Raw genomic sequence first — 19,190 nt, forward strand, 5'->3', positions numbered from 1 at the left:
CAACTCCGGAAGCGAAGTATTGGATCCAAGGATTACTCGACATCATTGGATAAGCTTTCTTCTCCCTCCTCTTCATAGTATACATCAGCCACAGGCGGCTGGAATATATATCAATCACTCACGCAGTTAAATAAGTGACAAACATCAAAATATCTACTTATTAAACTGAACTCATCTCCATGCTATCTAAACAAAAATCATCTCAAATGACATGAACATAAAATACAACTTCAAATGCTTATTAATTACTAAAATGCGGAAAACTTAATAACGTCCCAAGTTTCTTCCATAGTCCTGGCATCACACACCATCCGCGCCACTTTGTCGCCTTCCTTTGCTAACACTTTTCTTTTCTTGTATCTGCAGTAAGAGGAAATGCAAACTATAAGCAAAATTCTTAGTAAGCGCTATCTAACTCACAAAATCTCGATATGCATGTACATACATATATAACATAATCTAACTGATTACTTACTGAAGACTACTCATGCTCATCTACTAATAAAAGAACAAGACATGCTGAAATGCTAAACATGCAAAGCTACTCATGCTCAGAAAATAGCAAAGAACAGTAAGCTAATCTAAATAACATGCTAGCATAAAAGAAAACTTCAACTTGCTGATTTTAAAACAAAGTGAAACTTAATTCATCTGTTCTAAACTTATTCTTTAATTCACTTGTTTAAAACTTATTCTTTAATACTTTATACTTATATAAAACTTGCTTTACTTGTTCAAAAACTTATACTTATAATACTTCAAAATAGTAATCAACTTCTCTTGGGCCCGGCAACTGTACTTGCTTTTACTTTTGTAACGACCCGACCCATTTGGCCACCCTCGGGTCATCGACCGTCGACCATCGGCCGTGCCGTTACTACTAGGTTATCTAAACCTAGGGACGACTATGGGAGCCCAACCCAATGACAACTAAGAGTCCAGTACAGTGCCACTGATAAAAGTAAAATACTTGTTATCTTTTAATACTTCTATATAATGCCTCGGCATTTTCTTTAGCACCTTGTGTGCCAAAATCCCTAAAGTCTTGATTTTGGGATCTACTTAAGGCCTTGGCCTTTTTCTTTCTTTTATTTATCTTTCTTATACTTGTTAATACTTCTCATAAAAGAATGCTTCTTAAAAAGACACTGAAATGTTTAAAACAATTTCTAACATTGAAGTACTAAACTGCACAACCAAGAGATCTAAACTGCACTAAAGTTCTGCATACTTCGCTACAAAATTCTGCATACTATAAGCTTTAACAGAACCTGCCTTGAAGCTTAAATAGAAATCTGCATATATAACTTACGAAAATCTACATACTACTTAATAAATTTCTGCATACTATTAATAATTCAATACTGCTCATGCTATTCTAGTAATAAACAAACATACTGAAATCTGAAACTGTAAATAACTAAAGGCTGAAAACTAAATCTGCATGCTTAAAACTTCCAACGGAAAGATCTAAAACAACAATTAAACTAAAGGCGAAAACTGAAATGTTAAATCCAGGAATCTGGAACAAATGTTAGAGTAGCACTAAAAGCTAAACTAAAACTGAAGGCTTAATGCTAGGGCTGGAATCTACACAAAGGTGCTAAAAATAAAGGTCGTTCGTGCTTGTTCAAGTAAGGAAAATGCACCACACACATATATGTTCTGTTCATGCTAAATAAGGTAGCAAGGAAAGGAAAACTGCACTTCTATCAGCAATGGAAAAGAAATCTGCTCATGCTTACAAATAGCTAAGATAAAGCTAGAAAAATTGCACTTCTATTAGCAATGGAAAATAAATCTACTCATGCTTTACTAACAGCAAATGAAAACTAAACAGCAAGAGAAAAATCTAAACAGCATGCTAAATCCATTCAACTCCCTTCTCCTCTTCTTTAACAAATGGAAACTGGAATCTGAAACTTCAATTCATGGCAGTAAATAAAGGAATCCGAAACTACTCATCACTGTGACAAATGAAATAAAGACTACTTGCTCAAAAGAACTAAACTATTTCATACTCAGATTTAACAAAGAAATTTCTAAATTGAAATACTAAACTACACTATTAATGGATCTAAAAACTGCATGTACAACCGAAAAACACACAACCTGCAGCCTATCCTCAAAAAAAACTTGAACTAGAGAAGAAACTAGGGTCCGGAACTACTCCTACCGCAGGTGAGTAGCAACTTACCACGATTCCTGAATTCAAACCGAAGGAGAAGAACTTCTAGGGTTTCGGTTGGCTGAGATCTTGGCCTCCTCTTCGTGCTCCCGGCTTCCCCTCGACTCAAGAATCACGACGGTGAAGGAACCTTCGGAGAACGCCCTCGTCGGCCGCCGGAAACGAAGCTAGGGCTTCGTTTTCTTCGCTCGACAGAATCGGCGCCGTTGCAGAAGGGAAGAGGAGAAAAGGAGAGAAAGGTTAGGGGAAAAAGAAAACTTAAGTTCTCTTTTCTTATAACTAGGGTTTCGATTATAACTTATATATAAATCGTTCCATATTTGTTCACAAAACACTTGCAGAACAGTTGGTTAGTTGCTTTTTGACCGGGTCAAAGGCCGCTGGTTCAAATCCTCAACCGAACCCTTTTTCCAATTTATTTTCTGTTTTAATCATTGCTTAAATAAATTTCGCTTCTTATTTTACCAGCAACGATCGCCAGCACACTTGGTCAACCGGGTTTTGACCGAGCCAAAGGTCGCTGGTTCGAAACTCGGCTGCAACCATTTTTCTTTCTATTTATTTCCTATTCATTAACTACTGCTTAAATAGAATATTTCTCCTTCTTTAATAAGAAACGCTCGCTGGAACAGTTGCCTAGCTGGATTCGGTTAAGGCTCGGTTCAGGTCCGAGGTCCACGGTTCGAATTTCGACTTGAACATTTTTTGTCGAAACTTCCTTCGTTTAGTAAAAATACCAAACGACCTCTAAAAATTACATAAAAATACTCTAAAAATTTCTAAAAAACTCTAGAATATTTCTATAGCATTTTTAAATATTTTTAAATTACTTTTAGGACTCTAATTGAGGAAATTTGAGGCGTTACATGGCTGACAAACCTTTGAAAGACTACGCAGCACCTTATGCACATGAGCTTCGGTCTAGCATCACCAGGCCACCAATTGAAGCTAATAACTTTGAGATAAAGCCAACAGTAATCTACATGGTCCAGCAGAATTAATTTGGAGGAGGATCAAATGATGATCCAAACTAGTGCTTGGAATCATTTTATGAGATATGTAGCACGATGAAGGTAAATGGAGTTCCACCAGAAACAATGAGACTGCTACTGTTTAGATTTTCTTTAAGAGACAGAGCCAAGCAGTGACATAACTCCTTACCAGTAAACAGTATAGTATCCTGGGAGTAATGTGAGCAATAATTTTTGGACAAATTTTATCCACCAAGCAAAACATCGCACATGAGGAATCTAATAACAAACTTCAAACAGACAGACTCAGAATCATTATTTAAAGTATGGGACATATTCAAGAATATGCTCAGACAGTGCCCTTATCATGGGCTTGAGAAGTGGTTAGTCCTACATATATTTTATAATGACATCAACTATCACACGAAGGTGTCCCTCAATTCTATAGTGGGAGGGGCATTAATGAATAAGAGCTTAGATGAAGCTGAAGATATCATTGAAAATATAGCCCTGAACCATCATCAATGGGTATCTGAAAGATCTGGAGGCTCCTTTTCTAAGAATCAAATCAATGCTCCAGGAAAATTTGATGTAGATACAGTCACACTCATGTCTACAAAGTTGGATGCTCTGACTAAAAAATTTGAGACTATGGGCAATAGCACTGCCAATGCAATTGTGTGTGTGTGTGACTTGCGGAAGCATGGATCATGCTCAAGATACTTGTCCCCTAGGGCCAATCTCTGCACAAATAAATCAACTTCAGCAATGTGATGTAATAGTCAGTTACAGTCAGCAACAGAACAATCCGTACTCCAAAACTTACAACCCTGGGTGGAGGCATCATCTAAATTTTTCTTACCGGAATAATCAGAACCAGATACCATCTACAGGAGCAAAGCCAAGCTAGCAACTTAGGCAACAAACTTATCAACAACAACCATCACAAAGCTATCAATTATCAAGAATAGAGAAGATGCTCGAGGAAATTCTTGCTGAACAAAGGGAAATGAAGAATGAGATCAAGCAATTAAATCAATGAATGGATAACTCTAAAAAGCACCAAAAGATGCAAGATAGCCAGATTGCCCAGATAGCCTAATATTCTTCAAGAGCGCCAGACACATTCCCAGGAAAACCTAATATTAACCTAGTGGAACATTGCAATTGTATTGAATTAAGGAGCGGATGAACCTTGGGAAACCCCAAAGTAACTACTCCAAAAGGGAGTGGTCTTTAAGAAGGACCCTCTCCTCCTACACCAAATTTGGTCCAGAACAAGGACAAGGAGGAGAATACTGGGAAGGTTGAAGAGACTTTTCCGTTTTTGCCAAAATGTCAAATAATTTCTTTTCCTCAAAGATTAGTAATGCCCCAAAAAGATGAAGAATTCTACAGATTTCTAAAAAAAATAAGAAGATTTGTATTGAGGTCCCTTTTCTAGACGCCCTTCACTAGATGCCAGAATTTGTAAAGTTTTTTAAGGGAATCATGTCAAACAAAAGGCAAAAAGGCGAATTCAAAATCGTAGCATTGACGGAAAAGAGTAGTGCTCTGCTCACGACAATCACTCCCTCAAAGCTCTAGGATCTAGGAAGTTTTTCTATACCTTACAAAATAGGATCTGAATTCATAGATAAGGCTTTTTGTGATTTGGGGGCAAGTGTTAGCCTCATTCCATATTCAATTTGTAATAAGCTAGGTCTCAAGAACATTAAACTTACTACTATGGCTATGCAATTAGCTAACCATTCATGCATGTACCCTATGAGTATAATCGAAGATGTACCAGTAGAGGTGGGTGGATGCATCATACCCACAGATTTTATTATTTTGGACATGGAAGAGGATCCTAAGATCCCAATTATCCTTGGACGACCTTTCCTTGCAACTATCAGAGCCATCATAGATCTGAAGAACCACAAGCTATCTCTAGTTATCAGTAAGGATAGGTTAGAATTTGATTTATCTGATTTTTCTAAACGTGTCTCTTCCTTTCAAAGGAATATCAGCAAGACAGATGTCAACAAAATTGAGGAATGGAACCTCCATCCTCATAGAAGGCCTCTGGAAGCAATGCATAATTTAGGAAAACTTGGAAAATTACCCCAACCAGCAACAAGAAGTACATCTGCCCTGCATGGGCAAGAATAAAGGAAAAAACTGAAGCATTGACCCTAGAAGGAAAGGCAGTGCCTCCATGGGATAATTCATAATAACTGAGGCTGGGTCAAGCTAAAGACCTAAAACAAGTGCTTCTTGGGAGGCAACCCAAGGGCTTTTCCTTATTTAATTTTCAATTTGTTATTTTGTTTTCTTGATTAATTTATTTGAAAATTTTATTCTTTTGTGTAGGATTGAAAAGCGCTAGAGGGGGGATGAATAGTGCTCGTGGCTAATTCGTTCGTTTAAAAAAATTTAAAGTGAATGCGCAGCGGAAAGGTAAAGACACAAAAGCAATGCTAACACTTTTGGTTACTTGGTTCGGAGCTTGTGTTGACTCCTACTCGAAGGCCTGCGATCGTTGATCACTTTCGGTGAGCAATCACTATAAGCTCGAAAATCTTTACAACTTGAAGTATAGTTTTAATGCAATAATTGAAAGTATACTGACGACTTTTCAGGTCTGGATAGTCGTGCTTTTGGTCATCAGAGTCGCGTAGCTCGGTAGCTGGAGTCGCATTGCTCGGTAGCTAGAGTCACGTCACTCGATTGCCGGAGTCGCGTTACTAAGTAGTAGGTTCATCTTGTAGAACAGTGCACAGTAGAAAGATCGCAATTCGAAGTTGTTGTTAAGCATCAATTTGTGACTTGCTTATATGGGGACGTTGAAGGCACCTTCAAGCTTCTTGGAAGGCACCTTCAACGAATTCTTATCCCTCAAATCTCGATCGTCGATAAGCTCAGATGCGATCACTGATTATCCACCCGAAGGCGCTTTCAAGCTCCATGGAAGGTGCCTTCCATCTGCTGCCCAAGGCGCCTTCAAGTCCTTTGAAGGCGCCTTCGCTCGCTGTCACGCAGATCCTTCGACCAGCGTGCTCGAGGCGCCTTCCAGTCCCATGGAGGCACTTTGAGCACTGTTTATCTGAGATAAAAATGCCTAATTCACTTCCTGCAAAATACATTAGTCCAAGAAACCAACTATACCCTGTAAAATAAAGTTAGCACAATATAGTCATGAAAAATAAAGCATTTAACAGTCTTCAGACTGTCTGGTTCTGACTTCAAGTTTTCTCGAAAACCCTAGGTCGAACCGATGCCTATTGTTCTCTCACCGGGGAACATGTCCTCACCTACTCTTCTCAGGAGAGTTTACATGTTGCCAGATTAATCCTCCAGACCAATTGGACTTTTTCTTAACATCCGAAGCTTCCGGTCTTCATGCTGGACATCCGCTCCATGACCCATCCAGACTTCCACCCGGTTTGTGACACCAGGATTTCAACATAGAGTCCCTGACTCTAAGATTTTGCCTAAAGCTTTCGACTTGCCAAGACTTTTCACCTAGGGTTACCACCTCCTAGGATCTAGGGTTAAATCGAGAGACGAGCCGGCGTCTATAAACCCTCCGAGCGGAAGACCGTCGAGCTCCGACGTTAAAAATCGAGAGACGAGCCGGCGTCTATAAACCCTCCGAGCGAAAGACCGTCAAGCTCCTATGTTAAAAATCGAGAGACGAGTCAGTGTCTATAAACCGTCCGAGCGGAAGACCGTCGAGCTCCGATGTTAAAAATTGAGAGACGAGCCGGCGTCTATAAACCCTCCGAGCGGAAGACCGTCGAGCTCCGACGTTAAAAATCGAGAGACGAGTTGGCGTCTATAAACCGTCCGAGTGGAAGACCGTCGAGCTCCGACGTTAAAAATCGAGAGACGAGCCGGCGTCTATAAACCCTCCGAGAGGAAGACCGTCGAGCTCCGACGTTAAAAATTGAGAGACGAGTCGGCGTCTATAAACCGTCCGAGCGGAAGACCGTCGAGCTCCGACGTTAAAAATCGAGAGACAAGCCGGCGTCTATAAACCCTCCAAGCGGAAGAGGGCAATAAGGACGGCAATTGTCCAAGGAATTCTACTATCAAAGCGTCAATATCATTCGACGGCTCCTGTATCCGATCCGCTCGGCTCTGTACCCAAAGGTACTTCATTGGTATCTAGCCAATGATCTCTGCTATCTAAGGGGAACGTTACATATTTAGCGAACGATCGGCATCTAAGTGTGATAAAAGGCGGGCGGTCAGCACACAGATAAACTTCCATTCGAGATATCATATCAAAGAAACAACAAGCAAAAGGAGATTACATTAAAGAAAATAAGGCAGAGCAGCTAAATTACAAAAAAGGGTAGTTTATAGCCGAACGACTAGATTACATTTAAGCTTCTACTCTAAATAATCATAAAGATCCTTGGGGATATTGTCAAGGAGCGCCACTTGATCTGCAGCCGGGATGGCGAAGGACTCGGGAAGTTGCCCATTGGACTTCAAATATGCGGTGGTGGCGGTCATGGCGAGGTCAAAGGCAGTGTACATCCACTCGCAAACCTTCTCTGAAAATTCGGGCGAGCGGATGTAATTCTATCTCAGGGCGGTGACCCGGCTCGGCTCAGCCTCTTGGTATTCTTTGAAGGCCAATTGAGACGCGTCGAGGGACTCCTGCAGAGTTTTCAGCTCGTCTAAATGCTTCAGTGTGTCAGCCGAGCGGCCTGCTTTCTCGCCATCGAGCTGGTCCATCAGCCCCTTTACTTTCTGCTCTAGGCCCCGAGCCTCCACATTCTTTTTTTCCAGATCGGAGATGGCCGTGTTTTTTCTAGTGGTGGCCAGGGTTATTTTCTGGTCGAGCGACTTGACTTGTCGCTCGGACTCGGCCAAGGCGTGGGCCTGATCGGCCGTCTTCTTCTGCTCGGACACCAACAAATCTTGAGCTTTCTTCAACTCCTTTTGCAGCTCGGCATACGAAGGGCCTTGAGAGCCGGACGGACCGCCTGCCGCCTTCAGTTGTCTTAATTCCTCGTCCACCATCGCCAGGCGGTTGGAGACAGATATCTCCTCCACCCATCTCTGGCAAGAGAAAAATAGAAGTTGTTAGTGGCCGAGCGGAGATAATGCATACCAAACTTCGAAGAAAACAAACTTACCCCCGTGGCCTCCTGCATGTGGCTATTGGCCAAATTTCGGAGGGGGATCAGCACGACGCGCGCCCGAGCGTCAGCCCACATCTCAGTTAGGGGCCCCTTCAAGGTGATGGTGTGCTCGGGCGCGGTTGGGCGGTCGGCCTCTGGCAGCAGCTCTTCAGTTGGGAGATGAAGGGTTACCCGTACAGTGCGGCCATGACCGGGGGTTGTCCGGCCGGCGGTCGGAAGAGGATCAGAGGTCGGTGCCGAAAACTGAGATCGGATGGTTGAACGTTGGACTGGTTGAGGAGCGGGCGGAAGGGTGCTGACCAGAATAGACTCAATAGGGGCTACCGGCTCGTCCCATTCAGAGGGCGTCCGGTCGGACGAAATAGCTTCGACCTCTGGAGCCTTGCCGCGAGCACGTGCAGTAGCTCGGGCGGACGGTTGAACCGCAGACGTGGCTGATCGGATGGGAGTCTTTGCTCGGCGCCTTTTTTGTAGAGGCCGCTCTTCTTCCGGAGCTGAGCCTTCATCCCGAGCGGAAGGCTCTCGGCTAACAGTTGCTCCCGTAGCTGGCTCGGGGAGAGAAGCCTGAGCGGCCGACTCCCCAGCATGTGTCCCGCTCTCTTCTTCGTTTGATCCGACCGGTTGGATGCCGAGAGCCTCCATTTCTTTGGCCGCTGCGGCTTCGAGCGCCGCCACCTTTTTCTTCAGAATGCCAGCCATCACTGACTCCATGACGGTGTTCGCTGCCAAGGAAAACAGAGAAAATCAGTTAGCAATTAAAATGAATTTACTAAGTTAAATTCTTACCGAAGCCGTTCGGTAGTGGGGCTCTGATCGGACTCAAGCCGAAGATGTACATAACCCCTTCTGGAAGGAACTTGTTGATGTCAAGCCGCAGACCGGATAGCATGCTGGCGGCATGGAGATAATCCGGTCGGGTCTTGAATTTTTTGAGTTCTGGGGAGAGTGGATTTCCGACCTGCCATTGGGTTCGGAAGGTAGGTCGTTCGGGAAAGCGAATGTAGAAGTAGAATTCCTTCCAATGCTTATTGGAAGAAGGTAGTTTATTGAAGAAGACCAAGCCGGGCTGAGCTTGGAACATATAGGTGCCCGGCTCGGATTGCTTGGGGTAATAGAAGTAATAGAAGACCTCCGGCCAGAGGGGAATGTTATGGATTTTGAAGAGGACGACTACACCGCATAAGAGGCGGAAAGTATTGGGGACTAGGCTTCCGAGCGGAATGCCGAAAAAGTTACAAACTTCTACAAAGAAGGGATGAATGGGGAGTCGCAGACCGGCCGTGAACTGGTCACAGAAAACGCAAAACGCTCCACGCGGCAGTTTGTTTGGCCGAGCGGAATATGTGGGAAGGATGATTTCAAGGTTGGGAGGGATCTCAAAAGTATTAATTAGAAGGTCGGCGTCACGTCGATCGAATCGCGACTCCATGGTAGTGTACCATGGGCCGAGGGCTTGGTCTTCGGGTTGAGAAGATTGGGCCATGATCCGGACGGACGAAATCAAAAGAGAAGGAAGAAGATGGCAAAGAAACAGTAGCCAGGAACGAAAACTTGGGAAAGAAAAGCAACGGAAATGCCAGAAACAAAGAGAAAAAGAAGCAGAAAGAAGCAGAACCTTATAACGGAGAGGAGGATCGAGGGAAGAGCACCGGAGATCGTCGGAAGCAGAAGCGCAAGATTACCGGAAGTCTGGAGCACAGGAGGAATTGGGAGGCACGCGACAGCAAACGTGAGGTGAAAGAAAGAAAACGAAGCCTTTATAGGGTGGAGCCCGAGCGGCCTCCACCGTTGGATCCAGGTTGCGAGAATCGGAGCACGCATCGCACCATTCATTTCGAACCGCCTCGATCCCATCAAAATCCACGCCGTCGCCGTACGATGACAGTAGCACCGCCACATGGCATTCAGCCACTGGAATGCATTTAATGAGTGCGTGCTCGACCTTAATGATGGAGATGGTGAAAAATTCGAAGAGACGCTGAGGAAAGTTGGCGTTGACTGGCGTTTTGGCTGCCTCGGGTTTCCGAGCGGATGGCAGTTGCAGCAGGATGCTCGACCCAACTGATGGTCCAGTCAGTCGGACTAATCGCCTCCTTCGACTAGACTTGAAGGGGAGGCAAGTGATCCGGCGGTAAGAACAGGGACCCCCCTCTAGGGGAAGTCAACGCCACCTGGAAGTCAAAGGGTCGAATAGCCGACAGGAGAAGGGGAGACCGGTCGGCCGAACGGGGTCTCATCGGAGTCAAAGGCACCCGGCGAGAAGTCAAGGTTCCGACGTTCATGTTGAACAGGGTCGTATGGCCGAGCGGGTGGCCTGCTTGGCCGAAGGCATAACATAGCAATGCTGCGAACAGTCTCCACACAGTACACTACCCAGAAGCTCCTACGTGAACCAACACATATGACCGGCCGGATGAAAGGGGACTGCGACCAGCCGGACACTCGGCATGGAGTGAGAGGAGACAAAAGGACAAGGGAACATCTTCTGACAGCAGGTATGTTCGACGATTGGGCCATACGCAGGATCTTATGACAGAGGGTTCCCTTGTCACATCAGAGACGTACTCAGACTGTAGCAGTATGGTGTCAGGTAAGCTTATCTGACAAACATATACCGAGGTATGGGCTGAGGACACGTATTCACCTCGGTATGTGTGCTTAAGCTCCTTCACAGCCCTATATAAAGGGCCTCACCCTTCACCGGAGGTACGCATTCTACGATTTTTGGAGCCATTGCTTTGTTGTCTGCTTGCCTGACTTGAGCGTCAGAGGGTCGTCGCCGGTAACCCCTTCCCGGCCCGACTTCTTTGCAGGTTCGCCGGAGCACCGTACGACCGGTCAGGGATCCACGTCATCAACAAGGAGAGAGCCATGTGCCCAGCGTCCGTTGATTCAGCGATTCGGACAGGATCATATGTATTCTAATAAAATCTGGAAGCTTATAGAACCACCAAATGGTGTAAAAGCCATTGGGTAAAAATAGGTCTACAATAGGAAAAGATGGATAGACAGGAAGGTGGAAACTTTCAAAGCAAGGCTTGATGAAAAAGGAAACTTTTTCACTAGTAGCCATGCTTAAGTCTATCTAAATTCTTTTATCTATTTGGCAAGTGGATGTCAAGATAGCATTTCTTAATGAAAGTCTTGAAGAAAGCATCCATATAAAGTAACCAGAAGAGTTCATTGCAAAGGGCAAAGAGCATCTTGTGTGCAAGCTCAATCAGTCTATGAACTGAGGTAAAGCTTCAAGGTCTTGGAACATCCGGTTTGTCAAAATAATCCAGACCTATGGATTTATTTAGTAATCGATAAGTCTTGTGTATACAAAAAGTGTGATGGAAACGTGGTGGTATTTCTTGTACTATACGTAGATAACATTTTTGGTAGTTGGAAACAATATCAAAATGTTGTCAGAAGTAAGGGTATGGTTGTCCAAACAATTCGATATGAGGGACTTGGGAGAATGTATATATTCTTGGGATCAAAGTAATAAGGGATCGCAAGAAAAGAATATTTTAGTTATCTCAAGCTTCATATATCGAAAAAAATCCTTGCTCGTTTTAAGCATGCAACACTCCAAGAAAGGTTTCTTACCTTTTTAGCATGGAGTAACTTTATCTAAAGAAATGTCTCTGTAGACATCAAAGGAGATAGAGGAAATGAAGGCGGTTCTTTATGTTTCGGCTGTTGGAAGCCTAATGTATGCTATGCACGAGATCAGAAATCTATTTTGCCAAGGGCATAGTTAGCAGATATCAAAGTAACCCTGGACAAGGACATTGGACTGCAGTAAAGCATATATTGAAGCACCTTAGAGGCACTAGAGATTATATGCTAGCTTACAAGGCAGTTAATTTGGTCCCTGTGGGTTGCACGGATTTTGACTTCCAATCGGATAGGGACAATAGTAAGTCAACTTCGGGGTTTTGTGTTTACTTTAGGAGGTAAAGTCATAACTATGGAAGAGTGATAAGCATAGGTGTTTTTCTGGACTCTACCATTGAAGTTTAGTATATGACAAGCCTCTGAGGTAGCCATAAAAGCTGAATGACTCAATAACCTTAAGATAGACTTAGATATGATTTCTGGTTTGTCCAAAGATTATTACAATTTATTGTAATAATATTGGTGCAGTAGCAAACTCGAAGAAACCATAAGTCTATAAGGCAAGTAAACACAATAGAGCACAAGTACCACCCAATACGAGAAATCGTATAAACGAGAAGAAGTTGTTGTTGCCTAGATTACATTAGATGATGACCTATAGATCTTTTCACTAAGGCCTTTAAGGCAAGAGCTTTTGATGGGCATGTTGAAGAGTTGGGAATCAGATGTATGGTAGCAGATATAGCAGCTTAGTCTTTTAGTATAAGTGGGAGATTGTTAGGATGTATACTAAAAGCCTAGCTTTTGGTATAAACATTTATCTAGAAATAAGAATCACATTGGTCAAATGTCTACATTTATGATAAATGTAATTGTTCAATTAATTTATATTGTAGATAACATGGTGTGTGGTGTCACACACAGAAGATCATGTTATCGGTTCCTTATAAATTATAAACAGTAGCTCACGACCTTGATGGAAAGGAACAAACCATTGGAAGGTCGTAGTGTAATTAGGTATTAGTTTATCTTAACTATATAATTACACTAGTACACTTAGAGTGTATTGAGTAGGACTATTAGAGGTCGTTTCTTTTATACTGACTTTATAAAGGAACAAAGACCTCAGTTATTATGGAAGTGTGTGCTCTTAATCCTAATATAATAACAAGCACATATATTTGATATTTATTTCTTTAATTTATCAATGGATGAGATTTAGTTCGATAAATCAATAAGCCCGATAAGTTGAGAAATGATAACACTTATAGTGTGTGTTGTTGATTATAGAAGGAAACTGTGTCCTAGTAATATAGGTTGAGAATGTCCCCAAGAGGAGCTCATAAGGATTGTCATGTTAAACCCTGCAGGTGGACTTAGTCCGACATGACGATAAGGTTGAGTGGTACTACTCTTGGACTAAGATATTAATTAAATGAGTTGTCAGTAACTCACTTAATTAGTGGACATTCGACATCTTAAACACAGGGAGACTAACACACTCATAATAAGAAGGAGCCCAAAATATAATTTGGGATTGGTGCGGTAGTTCAATAATAGTTCTCTAGTGGAATGAATTATTATTGATAAAATTAAGTTGTGTGTTCGGGGCGAACACGGGATGCTTAATTTTATCGGGAGACCAAAACCAATTCCTCCTCTCGGTCCCTATCGTAGCCTCTTAATTATAGAGTACTATACCCACCTATACCCACCTTCTTACCCATCCCATAGGGGCCGACTAAGCTAGCTTGGAGACCAAGCTAGGGCCGGCCAAAGTATGGTTCATGGGTGCTTCAAGGTGGCCGGTCCTAGCTTGGGTTCAAGCTTGGTGTGGCCGGCCCAAATTAAAATAAAAGGATTTTTATTAAAATTTTTCTTATGTGGATAACATGATTTAAAAGAGAGTTTAAAAATTTAAATCTTTCCTTTTATAAGATTCTACAAAAGATTAAGAGAAGAACTAAATCTCTTTCCTTATTTGTAGATTAAAAGGTTGATTTTAATTTTGGTAAAAACTTTCCTTTTAACCATGTTCATGATTTAAAAGAAAGTTTAAAGTTAATAATTCTCTTTTATTAGTGTCTACAAAAGATTAAGAAAAGATTTGATATCTTTCCTTATTTATAGATTGAAAGGAGATTTTAATTTTTAGAGATAACTTTCCGGAAATTATCCACATGTTTAAAGAAAGATTTAATTTATAAAATTTTCTTTTTATTAACCAATCATGAAGGGATAAAATTATTGGAGAAATTTTTTATAAAATTTCCGGAAGCAAATAAGGAAGTTTTAATTTGTGTTTAAAATTTTTATTTGCTTCGAGATTTGGTGTGGTCGACCATTATAATAATGAGAAGAAAAATTATTTTTAATTAAATAAAATTTTCCTTTTCATGGCAAAAGAAGTAAGGAAGTTTTTATTAAAATTTCTTTATTTGCCAAGACCAAGGATTATAAAAGAGGAGGTGGAGGAGCCTTCATGGGAGAACAACCTCTATTCTTTTCCTCCCTCTCTTCCTTGGTTTTGGTGGCCGGCCCTATTTCTCTCCTCTCCTCTTGTTGGCCAAAACCTATCTTCTTGGTGGAGCTCTTGTTTGTGGCCGGATCAAGGAAGTAGAAGAAGAAGAGAAAGCAAGCCTCGTCTCTAGCATCCCTTGGAGCATTGGTGGTGGCCGAAATTCTTCATCCTTGAAGAAATTTATTGTGGCCGAAATCTAGAAGAAAGAAGGAAGGTGGAAAGGTGGTTCTCATCTCAGAAGATCGTTGCCCATACAACGTCCGAGGTTAGAAGAGGAATACGGTAGAAGATCAAGAGGTCTTTGTCTTCAAAAGAAAGGTATAACTAGTAATGTTTTTCCAAGTTTGGATCAAACGTGTTAAGCTCCACAGGCGATCCAAGTTTAATTTAAAAGAACACATGGTAGCTAGGAAAAGGTTCAGATCTTTGTACAAAATTTTTGTACAGTGGAACCATTAGATTTTTCGAGTAGCAACCAACAGGTAGACCATGATACATTAATAAACACCACAATGAAACTGAACTCCTAGAATATTCCCCAAATCGATATATTTAACACTTACTCTAGTTTTCTTATCCTTCATCTAAGTTTCTTCCTTCTTTCTAAATAGTTGACTTCTAATAATCAATAGTTTAGTTAATTCTACGTGAACGATCGCTAGTGTTTATAACTAGTCCTTGTGGTTCGATATCCTTTATTACTGATGATGTATCCGTGCACTTGTGGAAACATAACATCCTCATCCTCATAAGTGGTTCTGCTCCTAGTGATATAGCTAATCGTGCCTGACAGATCGACAACACCTCATTGTTGGATCAAGAAGCACTAAAGGGGGGGGTGAATAGTGCTTGCGGCTACTTCGTTCGATTATCGGAATCGTAAAAACTCGTTCAGAAATAACGCAGCGGAAAGTAAATAAAAAGGAAAGCAAACACACACAGAAGGACACGGATAATTTACTTCGTTCGGAGCCTGTAGCGACTCCTACTCGAAGGCCCGCAATCCTTGATCGCTTACTGTGGGCAACAACTATAGGCTCGAATAGATTTACAAGTTAAAGTACAAGAAGCGAAATAAAGAACGTAAATAAACTTTTATACCGACAACTAAAATGCTAAATTGAAGCTCCAGGTCGTCGGTGTAGAGTTGCAGCACTTCAGAATGAGTTCGTTAGCCGTTGAATGCAGAAGAATCGCTTGGTAGTTGATCTCTGTCACTGCTTCTCGAAGTCCCCTTATAAAGGGCATCCAAGGCGCCTTGAAAGCCTCCGAAGGCGCCTCCATAGCTCCGAGTCCACCTTGCAGATGAGCGGTGACCATTCTGCGCTTATCGCCTTGAAGGCGCCTTGATCCATCCTTAAGGCACCTCCAATGGAGCATCCAAGGCGCCTTCGCACACCATGAAGGCGCCTCCAGCGGGACTGTGTAGCCACGTCACCTTAGCACCCGAGGCGCCTCCAAACTCCATGGAGGCGCCTCGGATACTGTTCATCCGAGACTATTCTTCGCACTTTGGTCCCTGCAAGATACATTAATCCCAAATATACCCTGCAGCACAAAGTTAGCACATAGAACATAATAGATATGATAATGACAGTCTCCGGACTGTCCGGGTCTGACTTCGGATTTCCGACCGGAAACCCTAGGTCGACCTGACGCCTACTGTTCCCTCTACGGGGAACGCGTCCTCACCTACTCCACTCAGGAGATTTACCTGTTTCCAATACGATCCTCCAGATCGACTGGACTTTTGCTCAGCGCCCGATGCTTCCGGTCTTCATGCTGGATGTCCGGTCCTCGACCCATCCAGACTTCTACCCGGTTCGCGACACCAGGATTTTAACCTAGGGTTACCACCCCCTACGATTTTTGCCCGAAGCGTCAACCCGCCAAGACTTCCCGCATAGGGTTACCACCCCCTACGACCTAGTGTTACCACCCCCTAGGGTTTTTACTTACCTAACCGCAGCTAGGACTTTCCTGAAACACTCAGTCATACACATTAGATAACAATTAAACATAACTTTGAATCCATTTGCCATTATCAAAACTAAGGTTCGATCGTCGAATGCTTCCCGCACCAACAATCTCCCCCTTTTTGATTATGACAATCGAAATTCAAAGTTAAGTGAAAAAATGCAATAAATGTAAATATAAATGAGTACAAGCATAAATAACGCCTAAGCACATTGAAGCTCCCCCTTAATAGGAGCTCCCCCTTAAACTGATTTAGTTTTGAATTATTTTAGTTTCTAATTCCTTGAAATTTTCTTTTTAGTTTCCTTTGAATTTCCTTATACTCTCCCCCTTTGCCATATATCAAAAATAAAGAGGGAGAAGAAAGAAAAAAAATGAGTACCGAAGTAAACACTTAGCTTTTCAAATTAATTTTCCAGTAAACATTAAAGTCTAACAAAATTTCTTCTAAATTTTAAGTTTGAGAAATAATTTTTGAAATTAATTTTCAAAGTATTTTTCAAATGATTTTGAAATTAATTTTCAAATAATTTTTTAAAGAATTTTAAAATAATTTTCAAATAATTTTTTAAAGGATTTTAAAATAAATTTTTTAAGATTTTGAAATTGATTTTCAAATAATTTTTTAAAGAATTTTAAAATAATTTTTTAAAGGATTTTAAAATTGATTTTCAAGTAATTTTTTAAAATAATTTTCAAATAATTTTTCAAAGGATTTTGAAATAATTTTCAAATAATTTTTTAAAGGATTTTGAAATTGATTTTCAAATAATTTTTTAAAGGATTTTAAAATTGATTTTCAAAAAAATTTTTAAAGAATTTTAAAATAATTTTCAAATAATTTTTTAAAGGATTTTAAAATTGTTTTCAAATAATTTTTTAAAGGATTTTGAAATTGATTTTCAAATAAATTTTTAAAGGATTTTGAAATAATTTTCAAATAATTTTTTAAAGGATTTTGAAATTGATTTTCAAATAATTTTTTAAAGGATTTTAAAATTGATTTTCAAATAATTTTTTAAAGAATTTTAAAAAAATTTCAAATAATTTTTTAAAGGATTTTAAAATTGTTTTCAAATAATTTTTTAATGGATTTTGAAATTGATTTTCAAATAATTTTTTAAAGGATTTTGAAATAATTTTGAAATAATTTTTTAAAGGATTTTGAAATTGATTTTCAAATAATTTTTTAAAGGATTTTGAAATTGATTTTCAAATAATTTTTTAAAGAATTTTAAAATAATTTTAAAATAATTTTTTAAAGGATTTTAAAATTGTTTTCAAATAATTTTTTTAAAGGATTTGGAAATTGATTTTCAAATAATTTTTTAAAGGATTTTGAAATAATTTTGAAATAATTTTGAAATAATTTTTGAAAGGATTTTGAAATTGATTTTCAAATAATTTTTTAAAGGATTTTGAAATTGATTTTCAAATAATTTTTTAAAGAATTTTAAAATAATTTTCAAATAATTTTTTAAAGGATTTTAAAATTGTTTTCAAATAATTTTTTAAAGGATTTTGAAATAATTTTCAAATAATTTTTTAAAGGATTCTGAAATTGATTTTCAAATAATTTTTTAAAGGATTTTAAGATAATTTTCAAATAATTTTTTAAAGGATTTTATGATAATTTTCAAATAATTTTTTAAAGGATTTTGAAATTGATTTTCAAATAATTTTTTAAAAGATTTTGAAATTGATTTTCAAATAATTTTTTAAATGATTTTGAAATAGATTTTCAAATTTTTTTTTTTCAAATAATTAATTCATTTGATTTAAGTTACTTAAGTCGTTTCATTTGATTAAATTGAATTTATTTAAGACTAAGTTTGACTTAGATCCATCTCACTTGATTCTAAATTATCAATCGGGTAATATTATATTATTTTGTGAGATGGTTATCTATAATTTATGTTATTTGTAAGGATTAATTTACATTTGAGTTAAAATTAGGTTTTTCAATTAGTCAATTAAATATATATTTCAATGATTGGTTCCAAGGTCAGGGCGAGACTCTAGGCTTTCTTGGGTATGGGATCATCCACCCCTTCCTAGACAGAACCGTTCAAAGAAAATATATATTTAATTTTCTTTTTGAAACCCCTAGATTTAACTAACAAGTGTAAATTATGCCTAGGTCCTTAGTCTATCCTAAATCTAAACATAATGTCAATAAGAATAAATAAACAAGCATCAATCTATCTCTTGGTAAAGATGGTCTTTCTACTGGCTCCCCCTGGATCATAGCCTCAATAGGGTCTATCAAGGTAATGGATCTGATCCTTGGGGACCCAATATAGTCCAAGTCCAACTTGATTAATCAAGTTTGACTTGGGGACCCATGCTTGAACTATGGTTTTACTATTTCTATTTACTAAAGATAGATATGATTTATATTTGTTCTTGGTTTTAAATCCAAGTCCGGATTTGTTGTAAACGGCTCGCTGTTTTCCAAGAATCAGATCCAAATTCTTGGAACCCATAGTGAACCGTTCCAACGTGTCCTTGAGTTCCTTAATTTGAGTTTTCAAATTAGAATTTTTTTCCTCAAGTTGTTGGACTTGAGTTGAGTTTCCAATTTGAACTGACTCAGTTAAAGAGCTTAAGTCAGTCGCTTCCTTAAGGGTTGTTACCTCCTTTTGGAGCGATTTAATCCGGATGTTGGATTTAGCCAACTTTTTTACTAAGTAAGGTAATAATTCATGCAAGTTATCTAATTGAAATTCTGCGAGTAGTGAACTTATAGTGGAGTTTGGTCCTTCGGAAACAAATGCGGATTCGTG

The sequence above is a fragment of the Zingiber officinale genome, chromosome 7A (assembly GCF_018446385.1).
Source record: "Zingiber officinale cultivar Zhangliang chromosome 7A, Zo_v1.1, whole genome shotgun sequence".
Taxonomy (NCBI): domain Eukaryota; kingdom Viridiplantae; phylum Streptophyta; class Magnoliopsida; order Zingiberales; family Zingiberaceae; genus Zingiber; species Zingiber officinale.